This window comes from Crinia signifera, chromosome 9, assembly GCF_055691185.1.
Source record: "Crinia signifera chromosome 9, ASM5569118v1, whole genome shotgun sequence".
Taxonomy (NCBI): Eukaryota; Metazoa; Chordata; class Amphibia; order Anura; family Myobatrachidae; genus Crinia; species Crinia signifera.
In genome coordinates, this window is record NC_139225.1 from 6,225,453 (window position 1) to 6,239,681 (window position 14,229).

The window sequence follows — 14,229 nt, forward strand, 5'->3', positions numbered from 1 at the left end:
TTTGACGGGGATGGACCTGAACAGTCTTCTGGATGGTAGGATGTCGAACAGGTTGTGACCGGGATGCAGCTTGTCCTCCGCGATCTTCTCAGCGCGTTTCCTTACCCTGGATGAGAACAGATCCCTTATCGGGGGGAGGTCGGTCCCTATGATCCTTTCCGCAGTCTTCACTACCCTCTGCAGTTTTTGTTTGTCGTTCTCGCTTGCGCCGCCGTACCAGATTGTGATTGAGGAACATAAGACAGACTCCACGATGGCGGTGTAGAATACGCACAGCAGCTCCTGTGGGATGTTGAATTTCCTGAGTTGCCTCAGGAAGAACAGGCGCTGTTGGGCCTTTTTGATGTTTGTGGTTATGTTTAATCCCCATCTTAGGTCGCTGGACATGGCTGTCCCTAGGAATTTGAAGGAACATGAGATGCACCTGACCCCACAGAAATTACAGCTGCTCTAAGGCTGGAAAAGCATCAGAACGATCCGACGGTTGTCGTGTTGATATTGTGCGGTCCCTACACATTGAGCGATGCAGTTGTGCGCTGGGGGAGCTTTGCCATGCCATACTGCATTTAGCAGTCTGACTGACCGCACCTGACTGACCGCACAGGTGACTGACTGATCTACGGGAGTACGCGGTTACAGGTACACACTAAACTGAAAACTCGTCAACCTTTTTTCATGTCCACACTTTGCTTATGTTGAACTTTTTAATGTTTTTGACCCTTGGCCAGTCGACCAAATGACTTGACCTTTTTACTGTTGACCCTATGACCTATACCCTAATAACACTTTCACACTGCCTAAACGTTTTACAACCCGGTATTTTGAAACGGTATTTAAAACGGGTCTGAGCCTACATTGCAGTAGATTACCGTTTTAAATACCATTCACATCAGTCAACCCGTTTAATCCCCTGAACACGTTTCAAGGCAGAATGCAGGGACAGCCAATCACAGGTCTGTAATCTGTTGTTTTTACTAAATACCGTTTAAGAGCCATTCTCACTGCATAAAAAACGGCTCTGAAACGTGTAGGACTTTTTAAATGTTTCGAAATACTGGTTATCTTTAACCGGTATATCAACTCTGGTGCTTTCCCACTGCAGCCTTAAACATTTTAAAATGGAATAAAAAAAACGGCAATATACCGTTTAACAAGTGCGGTGTGAAAGGGGTATAATGGTGCTGCTCAAGCCAAGCTGTCACACCAGGGGGGCTCAGTCGACGAGACTGAGACCTCTAGTGGGGACCTGGACCGGTGAGGTTGGAGAGAACCCTTGCGCATGGAGTGCGCGACAGTGCACCCAGAGCCAATAAGCAGTCAGAGGTAAAATACAACCGGAGTTTATTTGCAGATGGTTGTAATATAAACAGACAGTAAAGTATGCAGGAGAAATAACAGAGTTCATGCAGATTGCAATACTTTACAGATGTGATGATATGTGGGATCGATGGTGGAACATCGGATGTGAAGACTGTGGGTCCGGAATGACGGACGGAAGACTTGAGCTTGACTGTGGGTCCGGAATGACGGACGGAAGCTTGGCTTGGAGATCCGGAATATCGGACTATCGATGATGATGTGGGAACATCGAATTCGGGTATCGGATATGGAAGATGACTGTGGGTCCGGAATGACGGACGGGAGATGAGACTGTGGGTCCGGAATGACGGACGGAAGCAGGAGATCCGGAATATCGGACTATCGATGGAACATCGATGGTGGATGATGCTGGAGCATCGGAAGGACCAGAGTCCCGGAGCTAGGCTTGGTCGCTGGGCTGACGAGGCAGGATCACAGGCGATGGAATAACCTGGACTTCACAGGAGATGGTACAACCTGGAACACACTGCAGCATGGAAGACAACACCAGCAGAGAAATACACTTGCACGGAGACAAGGACAGCTGACCATACACTGGAGACAACTGAAGCACTAGCAATGGTTCTGAGAGCTCCCTGCATACTTATACCCACTGGGTGGCCAGGATTGGCCGGGCAGGTATGACAGGGAGATCAGAACCAACGGGATTGGACAGCACAGACATGTGACTGGGAAGAACATGGCAGCCCCCATGTCTGCTATGGCGGGAAAGTGTGTTTGTGCACACCATGCTGGATACTGGGAGCAATGGCGGCGGACAGGTGGATTGCCGTGCACTGGGGACTGTCACTGGGAGACAGGAGGCCGGCAGAGATGACGTCTGGACCGCAAGCTGAACCTGCGAAGGCACTTAGCCGGTAAGAAAGTCTGTCTGACAGCTCGGATCGTGACACAAGCGCTTTGTCATTCCGATTCGCCAGGAAACAACATACCGTATCAATGTCATACTGGTGTGTATCCGGCTTTAATAGCTAAAGTAACAAAGTGAAACAGTGTAGCCATTAAAAGGCAGTGTCAATAATCGGAATACTACATTTCCACACTCTGATCTGGTCACCATAAAGATAAAGTTCTCTTCTTTCCCCCCTCCCCTTGTGATTGGCCCTGGGATATTCTGTTGCTACCAGAATTTAGCAGCAATTGTTAGAAAGTAGCTTTGCTGGGTCAGCAAATAGAGATAAGCCAGAAGCAATGGATAACGACAACAATAAAACTATGATAAGGATACAGGTGGACGGTATAGCCAGGAATAAAACATTGTCCCTTATTAGGAGACAATGGGGTACAAACCGCAAAAATATATGCCTATTTACCCATGCCGTACTTACATAGATACAAGTGGACATTTAAGACAGCACCAGTACAATTGCTTTATTCTTTCACCATAGTTCAAGGACCAGGAGGATATACTCAGGTAGGAAAAATAAACACATCATTGTAAAATCCCTCCTATTATACCCCTATTGTTACCTTCTTATGTAAAATGACGACAGTACCATATTTATGTTTCTCAGATCCAATCATACAGCCATGGGAACTGTGCAATAGGATCACATTCTATTTTGGCTACAAACATTGGACAAGACATGAATCAGAAATCAACTCAACACAAATCACATTTAGCATCACATCTCAAAACTATATTTACCAACATACTACCCTATGCCCTATCAAATCACATACGATGAGTATCCTCCAAAATATTTATTTTGGGGGTCACACTCACTGCAATATTGTTTTAATATCAGCTATGATTTTGAGCATGTTGCCTTTATAAGATTAGAAATGACTTTAGGACTGGGCTTGAGAATCCCTGGTCAGGTAGAAGGAAGATGTAAACATGTATGAAGATTGCATAATGTATGTGGCAGATGTAACATGTGCAGAACGAGTTACATTTAGGTGGGGTGTGTTCAAACTGAAATCTAATGGTGTGTACACACGGTACAATCAGCATGAGATTTTCACTATATAGTCATAATCGTATGCAGATTGCACAGGTTTTTTACCTTGCGATCCCGATGCGCGCTCCCGTGATAGCACAAATCGAAACCCAGATAGACGGCAGCAATGACTATATAGTGCAAATCTAATGCAGATTGTATGAATTGTATGTAAATAGTACAGAGATAGCAAAGATTGCACAGCACTCAAATCTTAAGTTGAATAGCAAGGGAATCTCACCGTGTGTACACAGCATAAATTGCAGACAGTATTTACCCTGCACAGAAACAAAAGAACTCACCCAAATCTAAAGGCCCCTATACACTAGGGCGACTTGTCCTTAGGACAAGTCGCCCCCGACATCCCCCTGAGCTTCCCCGGCTGCTCCCCGGGGGAGCTTGATTAGATTGGCACTTGATGTGCCATTTTTTACATGTGATAAATCGTCTCGATTTATCACATGTAAAAAACCCGGGGGGGGGGGGGGCTACAGAGCAGGGCTGCTGGGGGGGGGCGGGGGACACAGGCGGCATAGAGCCGGGCAGAGGGAGCCGGGAGCTGTCAGTGCTAGAAAAAAAAGCCTATACAATGAATGGGCAGCCTGTGATTGGCTGAGCGCTCTCTCAGCCAATTGCTGACTGGCTGAGAGAGCGCTCAGCCAATCACAGGCCGCCCATTCATTGTATGGGCTTTTTTTTTTCAGTACTGACAGCTCCCGGCTCCCCCTGCCCGGCTCTATGCCGCCTGTGTCCCCCGCAGCGACCCCAGCCCCCCCTGCACCCTCCACCGCCGCGCCGCCCCACTAGGTACCAAGTCGGGTGGTCGGACGTGCAGCAGGTCCGACCACCCAACGCAGATCCTATGCGCATGGGACCGCGCATCGGATCTGAGGGGACATCAAAACTAGCCGATTTTGGTCCGATTTCGGCCAGATCCGACTGATCTGGCCGAAATCTGACCTAAATCGGCTAGTGTATGGGGGCCTTAACTCTTTCTGCACGTGTTATATCAGCTGTTCATTAAAACGGATGATATATTGGCCTGTGTGTGCGCCCTTTTAGCAGTTTCATTTAAAGTGACCTGAAAACTGTCTTTAGAGACTTCAAAATGTTAAAATAACATGGACGGGCAGATCCATTTAATTGTACCGCGACATTCAGCTGGAGACTACTATAAAATAACACTGTAATCAGTCTGCTTATAAATGTGTCATAGGAACATCTACACCAGAGAAAAATAATTACATTAACACAAAAATGGCAGCCGCCCATGAGAGGACGTTTTCACCTTCAAATTACTAATTTACTGCCTTTATGTTTTTAGCTTTTTTTGTATGCTTCTCAGTCATGTACAGGTTATATGCAAAATGCTTTGGATAACTATGTCGGAATATTTTTATATTTCAAAGATATATCTTGAGGTATCTTGCATTTATGTTGTACAAACACATCAAACACATGTTGTGTACAAATACATGAAAAACACACATATATATATATATATATATATATATATATATATATATATACTTATGCAAGAAAATAGGTTTCAAAACGTGAAACAAAGGTCCTGATTCTGGTTTATTCGCTCCCCGCGAGCTTGCATGGGGGAGCGATGGTTTGCTAATGCAAAGTTAAATCTAACTCTCTCTGCAAGTGTTCTATTTGCCCCACCTGCAGTTCAACATTGTTTTTCCCATTTTGAGTGTACATTTGTCCTGTTATCTGGTCTGTATTAAGCCCATAGTTACTTGGGTATCTGCTGCTGTACCCTGGCAGTACTGGCATAGACTTGAAATAGTCCAGAAGATTTCAGCATTGGCAGGTATATAATGCTGTGGGCGAGTGGTGACAGCGAGCAGAGCTTCCTGCTCGCTGTCACCACTCACCCTGTCCGTATTCAACGCAGCCCCCTCATACGCCAATTTCCCCTCGCTCCGTTTTTTGAGCGAGGGGAAATCGGCGTATGCGGCTCCTGAACCAGCGAGACTCGCGGCTAAATACAGCGAGTTTCCTGCATTAGCCGTGGGTCTCGCTGTTTTGGGGAATTCTCGCCGTCCTGTGATGGCGAGGATTTCCCCAGAACATTGAATAGGGCGAGCGGCCGGCGCGGGGGTTAAACAGCGAGGATCGCTGGTTCTCTGCAATCCTCGCTGTTTAACCCCCTCGCCGCGGCATTGAATACACCCCATTGTGTTTGCATGACATTTTTTTTTTTTTCAAATAATTTTTATTGAAGAACTGTACAATACAAAACCAAGACATAGCGGTAATATAAATTTTTTGCAAATGTCGACTTTGTAATCATTATACAGGAAATGAAAAAAAACAAAAACCGATTTAATAACATTTTCAAAAATTAGCAACGTGTTAATTAATTCTTATTATCACATAGATAATACTCTTTATAGTAGGTCATGTCATCATTTCCTTAAACAATATTATAGTTAAATGAGCACTTAGACACACATTCCAGCAAGTAATTGAGGGTTTCCGTCAAAAGGGGGGTGCATTATTTTGCAAAAGCATTAGGTTATACCAGGACATTAGTTGGACGACCTTTCTAAGGTTAGTTTTGGTGGATTCTGGCTGCATGACATTTAATGTTTAAACCTGTTCATAACAAGTTTGTGCTGTTGCTTATGCGTATTAACGACATACCGTAGTCTGTACTCAAGGACTATTTTGTTAAAGTATACCATATAAAGTGAGAGCACCATATAAAGAAGGAGAGGGTCATGTTGGGAGGTATGTAGATGCACTTGTGGCTCCCTATGCTCGACCTGCCAAGACCCACCATGAGATCAGGGTCTTAACTGTCCGATAGGATTCTCAAGGCTGTTTATTAATCTGCAAAAAAATCGTCACACTAGAAAGGTCTTAAGATGTGCGCATAAATTAGCAGTGAAATCTTTGTCCGTCCTGGTACCTGCCACTAAAGTTTTCTTTTTGCACCTTTGTATGTCTCCGAGTGCAGTTTTTTTATCCCACATCAGAGGGATTTGGATGGTATATACAAGTGATTCTGGCACCGGAGCCAGTTGACTACGAGTTGTTTGAGTGTCGGCAGTATTGGAAGAATTTAGATCTATATCTAAAAGGAAAGCAGAGAAGCGCTCCATAGTGCAGTATTTAAAGTACTTTTGTATTCGTAAAAAACTTTTTAAGAACAAGTAAAAGCAATGGGTCACGTACCCTGACTGACGGTTAACACAACCGCAGTGTCTTACAGCGTGGGTATGTGGATCTCACAGAAGGATGGAGTGGTTACACTCAAACAGCAGGTCGACACTAGGCCACTCCCAACGCGTTTCGTCATCAACGGACTCCGACGAAGTCCGTTGATGATGAAACGCGTCCTCTGACGAAGTCCGATGGCCCTCTGACGAAGTCCGTTGATGACGAAACGCGTTCTTGGACGAAGCCGGTGATGATGAAACGCGTTGGGGCTTGGCCTAGCGTCGACCATGATATTGATTTAATATCTATGTTCCTGTCTTTCCTTTATTTGTGATATCTCTTATTGCTGTGCTTATGACATCTTGCCTCATATTTGATTTTTTTGTATGTAATTCCTTTTTTTGTATGTTTTTTATTTTTTACAGGGACGTGCAGATGATAGAGTGCCCAGACTCAACGCTGTGAGCCAGATGGAAACGGGATTGGAGGTGAGTCCGAGATGAGCGTCACACTCTCTCTTGTGATAGCCTCCTAGACCCCGTACCACACTCGCAGGTAGGATCTGGTGCCGTTCCTCTGTGTCCCTGTATTATTTAGTTGCAGGCTGGCCTGGGGTTAGCAGTCACACACGTCCGTGTTCCCTGCCGTGTTATGCGTGTCACTTGGCTTCCTGGTGGTGACACGTAGGCTAGCGGTTGCTTAGCAACGCAGCTTGCTGGTCACGCCGGATGCCGGTGATGACGACTTCCGGCGGGTGAGACGGCGTGTGCGGCGGCTCCTGGGCCAGGCAAAGCGACTTGCAAGTATAAATGTATGTATTGTACCCTGTTTGTTTTCTGTAGGTCGGAGCTGAGGACGGGGCTCATACCCCGAAACGTTCTCCTGCCATGTTTTGAAATACATGTTTATTATTGAATCAGTCTTCAGAGTGCCGTTTATTCCTGTGACCAGGATTGGAGGTATATGCATTACATTCGGGCACCTGAAGCAAGCTGTACCATCATTGTACGGAGTGCCGGCAGAAGTGGAGTTGTGTGTGTGTATGTATATATATATATATATATATATGTTATCTTAAGGGTTTGCGTACAAATATGATATTTGTGGGTATGCACAGGCCCAATACCCATCCTGAGCATTTGCGAAATGGGCCTAACAGTGTTGCAGCCCCCTTTCAGCCATAGCATGACTGACATACTGTGGCATTTGGGCAAGGAGAGGAGGCATGACCTGACATCGTTCCTAAAAAAGGGGGGCATGTCGAGGGAGTGAGTGGTCCACGATCCACCAGGACCCTGGTGTCTGTATCCTACCTTCAGCTTGCATAGGCTGGGCAGAGCCTGTATCCATTGTGAATAACGGTGACCGAGGCTGCGCACTTGGATCCTCACTAATGATAACAGGAGGCGTCTATCTCTAAATCAAATTTCACGGAATTGCTCCCAGGTGCTCCCATACAATTGTCTATACAATTTCCATACTCTTCCAGGGGTGTCTCGGGTTGGTGGTCCAGGACCAATTTAAATGATTTAGGGTTAAAGTGATGGGCAGAACAAGTGCTAGTGGCTGCCAATCATAAAACATGTGGATAATCAATCGCTTAAATATACACCTATAACTAACCGTAAGGATGACAGAAAAGGCATTTACTTAACTTTATATTGTATTTCAAATTCATTAATAAATAATTTTATGGTAGGTGTGCCCTGTTTCTGGTTTCGCAATAGATGATTAACCTACCACAGGCCCAGTTAGGGTTGCCATCTCTCCCAGATTTCCGGGAATCTCCCATATTTGGTTGCGACCCTCCAGGAGGCTTTTCCAGTCACCCGGAATCCGGGGGATTGGAAAAGCCTGTCCAGACTCACTGAGCGCTGCTGCTGTGGGTAAGCTCTGGCGGGTTGTGTGGCGCTGGCAGGGGTATGTCATCGCCAGGCGCGAGGGGGTAGGCGAGCGGAGGAATTGGGCTGTGTGAGAGAGCCTGTAGCAGCCAGGCTGAGTGCATGCATTGAGGATTCACTGCCGCTGCGGAGCTAGACACTCTCGCGAGATGATGATGTCATCATCTCGCAAGTCTTTGTCTACAGCTGATGGTTGGACTGTGAGGATGAGGACTCGTGACTGAGTGGGGTCCGGGTGGCCTGCTGTGCCTGTTCTCTTTAAATTGTCACATTGCTGGTACTGTACTTTTAGTTTTAGTCTGAGGTATATGTGGGTGCCATAAACGCAATATTCTCCTCCTAATTCTCTGGCAACCCTAGGAGCAGCCTGTGGTGTCCTGTTTTAATTATAATACAGGGGAAGCAGCCTGTGGTGTCCTGTTATAATTATAATACAGGGGAAGCAGCCTGTGGTGTCCTGTTATAATAATAATAATAATACAGGGAAGCAGCCTGTGGTGTCCTGTTATAATTATAATACAGGGGAAGCAGCCTGTGGTGTCCTGTTATAATTATAATAATACAGGGAAGCAGCCTGTGGTGTCCTGTTATAATAATAATAATAATAATTATACAGGGAAGCAGCCTGTGGTGTCCTGTTTTTATTACAATACAGGGGAAGCAGCCTGTGGTGTCCTGTTATAATTATAATACAGGGGAAGCAGCCTGTGGTGTCCTGTTATAATTATAATACAGGGGAAGCAGCCTGTGGTGTCCTGTTATTATTATAAAGGGAAGCAGCCTTTGGTGTCCTGTTATTATTATACAGACGGAGCAGCCTGTGGTGTCCTATTATTATTAGTATACAGGGGAATCAGGTGGGTTTCCCAGCCCACACCTCACCATTGATGGAGCAAATGTTTGAAAATAGATTTTTTTGTCTGATCGCGGGTTGCGTTAATCACCCCACCCTCTTAGAGAATTAGGCTCCACCCACTTGCCCCAGTTTCTCCTGGAATCGATGATGCATGAGGTGGCCTCCCTAGGCCCAGTACAGAGGCTCTTTCCCGCTTTAACACAGTCTGTAAAAACAAAAACAATATCGCCCCCAAATTTTTTTTAGCAACTTGGATACCAACATTGACCAACTAGAAGCAAATGAACGCGTGAATTTAAGGATGTAGACAAATCCCACTTGACCGTCTGTAAAAGGCCCTTGGCTGAAGAGCACACAATTTAATAATACATCTTTACATGGAGGCTAAGAGAGAAAATAAGGGAGCGGCGTAAGCAATAAATAAACAGTAGCGAGTATCTCAGCTTACTTGCTAATGCTGCTATCTTAACATTAATAATCACATCCACCTTTCATTATTGCTATTAAATCTGTCGCCAGGGCCTCGGCTTTCACATGCTGGAGAAGCTAAAAGCTTTGCAAATGTGTGCGAGAGCTCTGTGTGTATCCATCTGCCTTAATAGCTTCAGCAGTGAGGTGAGACAGCGCCTCAGCTTAAAATCTTCTCTGCAGCCTTAATTAACAGCGGGGACGTCACAATTTCTCTTCCCCTGTAAATCCTCCGGGGTGTTTTAATAAACAAAAGGCGCACACGCTTTTTGTCTGGTTGCTGATTATCTGACTGTGGTATATTGCATGTCAGTAAAAGCGTTCAGGCATATAACACAGAGCAAAACACTGTTTTAAGATATAGTTAACCCCTTGGCGGATCTTAATTCAGTAATGTCCCAGATGCTTCCTGGCCTTTACTTATAATTGCAGACAAAAGGACTGTGCTCTTCTGAGACCAGTCGCTGGGCAGGAGGTTATGTACATAACCGTCTATCTGGCATCAACATTATTGTTCAACTGCAGCCCGGTGTTGTATGTTGTGCATGGATCAGACTTAATATGATCTATGATGTACACTGGGCTGATAGAGCTTAATTAACTCTTAAGGACGTGACCGTGAAAATCGTATTGTTCTGTAGACAATAAGGAACACACTTAAACATAAACACAAAGGGGGTGATTCTTATCCGTTCCGTCCCCAGTGTTTTGGAATCAGAGACCAATGTTTGCTCTCTACTCATGCGCATATGTGCAGGGCTGCAGTGCGGGCGCCTTCAGTGACTTGCATAGTCACGGAGGCATTCGCACAGGGGGGGGGTGGATTAAGGCGGGCAGGGTGTGTTCGCCATAAAAACACTGGGTGCACCCAAGTAAACAGGGTCCCCATGTGAACATCACAGGCCCAGTGTTCAGACTGGACGGAGCAAAGATAGGTCAGTCCAGACTGACTTATATTTGCAAACAGGGGAACAATCATTCGATGGTCCGTGAAAATCTAATGATCTAAAATCGAATGATTTTGCCACCCATATGCTACCTTCCAAATGGGTGTTTATGCAAAACATCTATTTGCAAAGCGTCAGGGACGTGCGGACCGTGGGCTGCAGGCATTCGCTCGCTAAGCAGCGATTTTTCACTGCCTAGCGAGTCAACCAGAATCACCCCAAAAAAATTCACTTCATTAATAGGTACAGTATCACAACCTATTAGTGGCTGCTACAGTTTTCTATGTTACTGCATATTTAAAACAACCTACAAACAGTTCATGGTAACACAATCTGGAAGTTGAAGGCAGAAAATAAAAAAGAAAGTGCTATCATTATAATCTCATCCAGGGCGAAGGAATACACAGTACAGTAATATCCTCTAGTTCAAAGAATATGAACTCTGCAAATATTCCACTAGGAAAACGGAGATATTCAGATCCGCATCATTTGTCCACTCAGAAAATATTGCAAATGTTTAGGGATTTATTGCTTTTGGGAAATAAGCTTTTCATTTGTAAAAAATGACTTTTTTTACCTATCTGGTAAATATTAGAAGGTGAAGATGTGATGTTCTCCTCCATCGCATTTCAGTGAAGAAACTGGGATAGCGATACCATCTCCATTTTAAATGACAACCGATAAACTAAGGCTTAGTTTATCGGCCAGTTACTAAGCTGTTACGGAACTAGTGAGCAGGAAAGACGGTACAGACATAGAAATACTGTATATAGATCTAGCAACATTCCGCTGGTTTAAGTAACAGGAAAATAAGAAACGTACAGTATATGGCGGAGCTTTGACAATGCTTGTCGAGAGGAAAAGTACTGTACCAGCCATTCAGCTCCTCATTTTTCAACAAAGCCTGTATATGAGCGTTAGAAGCTGATTGGGTAGCAGTTTATTTCTCTCCATGCATTTCTAACAATTTTAATGGGGTTACATTAATTCATTGGTTTTAGACCTATACTCATAGTTACCTTCCCTGCTGCATTCTGCAGGATACTCCCTGACATAGCAGCAATCTCCCTCTCTCCCTCATTAGTCTAGCAATCTCCCTCATGTCACCTATCCCACATTACACTGTTACATCATAGTTACCTTCCCTGCTGCATTCTGCAGGATACTCCCTGACATAGCAGCAATCTCCCTCTCTCCCTCATTAGTCCAGCAATCTCCCACATGTCACCTAGCCCACATTACACTGTTACATCATAGTTACCTTCCCTGCTGCATTCTGCAGGATACTCCCTGACATAGCAGCAATCTCCCTCTCTCCCTCATTAGTCTAGCAATCTCCCTCATGTCACCTATCCCACATTACACTGTTACATCATAGTTACCTCCCCTCCTGCATTCTGCAGGAGACTCTCTGACATAGCAGCAATCTCCCTCTCTCTCTCTCATTAGTCTAGCAATCTCCCTTATGTCACCTAGCCCACATTACACTTTTACATCATAGTTACCTGCCCTCCTGCATTATGCAGGAGACTCCCTGACATAGCAGCAATCTCCCTCATTAGTCTAGCAATCTCCCCCATGTCATCTAGCCCACATTACACTGTTATATCACAGTTACCTCCCCTCCTGCATTCTGCTGGAGACTCCCTGACATAGCAGCAATCTACCTCTCTCCCTCATTAGTCTAGCAATCTCCCTCATGTCACCTAGCCCACATTACACTGTTACATCATATGTAGATACCTCCCCTCCTGCATTCTGCCGGAGACTCCCTGACATAGCAGAAAGCTCCCACTCTCCCTCATTAGTCTAGCAATCTCCCTCATGTCACCTAGCCCACATTACACTGTTACATCATATGTAGATACCTCCCCTCCTGCATTCTGCCGGAGACTCCCTGACATAGCAGAAAGCTCCCACTCTCCCTCATTAGTCTAGCAATCTTCCTCATGTCACCTAGCCCACATTACACTGTTACAGGTTTTTTTGGGGAAAAAAGGAATGAGAGATAGATACATTTACACTGAATCATCAGCACCATTCCCAAGCACTTTACCCAGTATAGTAGCTCTTACTAACGGCTTTGGGGCTCATTTACATTTGCTGCACCATCTGCCCTCCTCACTGTCAGCCAAAACACACTACCGGCTGCTGCACCACCCACCCTCCTCACTGTCAGCAGCACCACCTGCCCATGTAAGTAAATATTACCACTTTTACACCAGAATACTGGGTAGGACCCGGGAAATCGAACACGGGAAATTGCCAGGGCATGCCCTGCCTCAGACCCAATTTACACTGCAATTCAATCCGGGTTATTCCCGGGTAAGGCCCTTTCACACTGAAAACGGATCAGCCCTGTCTTTCCTTGCTGGTGTCATTAAAAATGGACCTTTGGGCTATTTGAGATGAGGTCACAAGAAAGGGAAAAGGGAGGGAGTGGGTTCTGCTCCCAGCATTGCAGCAAAGATGGCAGACAGAGTAGCTGTGTTGCAGTTTGTGCTGTACTTTTCAGCAATTGAGAGTTTGAAGCAGCTTCTCACCCTGTGCTACTTGCTTCACACTTGGAGGAGAGCACAATTCTTGGCTGAGAGGTCTAGATCTTGATAGATAGATCTAGATAGAGGTCTAGAGCGTGGTAACGCTGCTGCTGCGCTGCTACTGCGCTGCTACATGCGCCCTGTGCGGGTCTCCAGCAGATGACATCATCTGCCAGAGCCGCAGAAGCACCAATCAGCTCTTCGCACCCCTCTACCCACCAAATAACCTGGTTAATGACCATTTACACCACCCTGAGCCTCGGATAAGCCCCGTGTCCGACCCTGAACATTTGCCGGGTCAGATTCCCGGGGAACAGTACCCGTGTTATTTTTTTTCAGCCCATTTACACCATGCCCTGCCCCGGACTGGAGAGGCAATATCCCGGGTCCAACCTCTGGTGTAAAAGGGGTATATGCAGGGAGGACGGAGCATTTCTTTAACTAGGGAAGCCAATCCCAGGAATCCCGGGATTGAAAAAATGCCCCAGGATAGGCATCCCTAGTTGTGATTGTTCTATAGCGTTGTACACATAGGAATAGGTAGCTAGATATTGTACTATAGCATTGTTTACCATATAGGAATAAGTAGCTATTGTAGCTATTGTTCTATAGTGCTATATATTATATAGGAATACATTTGTCCTTACTCCATGTAACCAAGTGGTTCCCAATCTGGGTACCATGGCAGCTGGGGTGCATCGAAGCACTTGCAGGAGTACCCAGCATTGGTGGTCCTGACCTCAAATTTCTTTATTTCACAAACTTTTTTCCAAGAAAAATTCTGACACCTCGATTAGAAAAAAAAATGTAACCATCGATGTAACCTTTTGTAAACTGACCTGGAAGATTACAGATTATATATTTCCAGATGTTTTGGTTAAACAGAATTCCACGGGGGACAAGGATTCGTGAATATTAGAAAGAAAATTCTGTACAATTAGTGCTGCAAATATGTAATTTACCTCCATAAATACCAACCAGAAAAGGTAACACTGAGCGATGCAAATTCTGGTG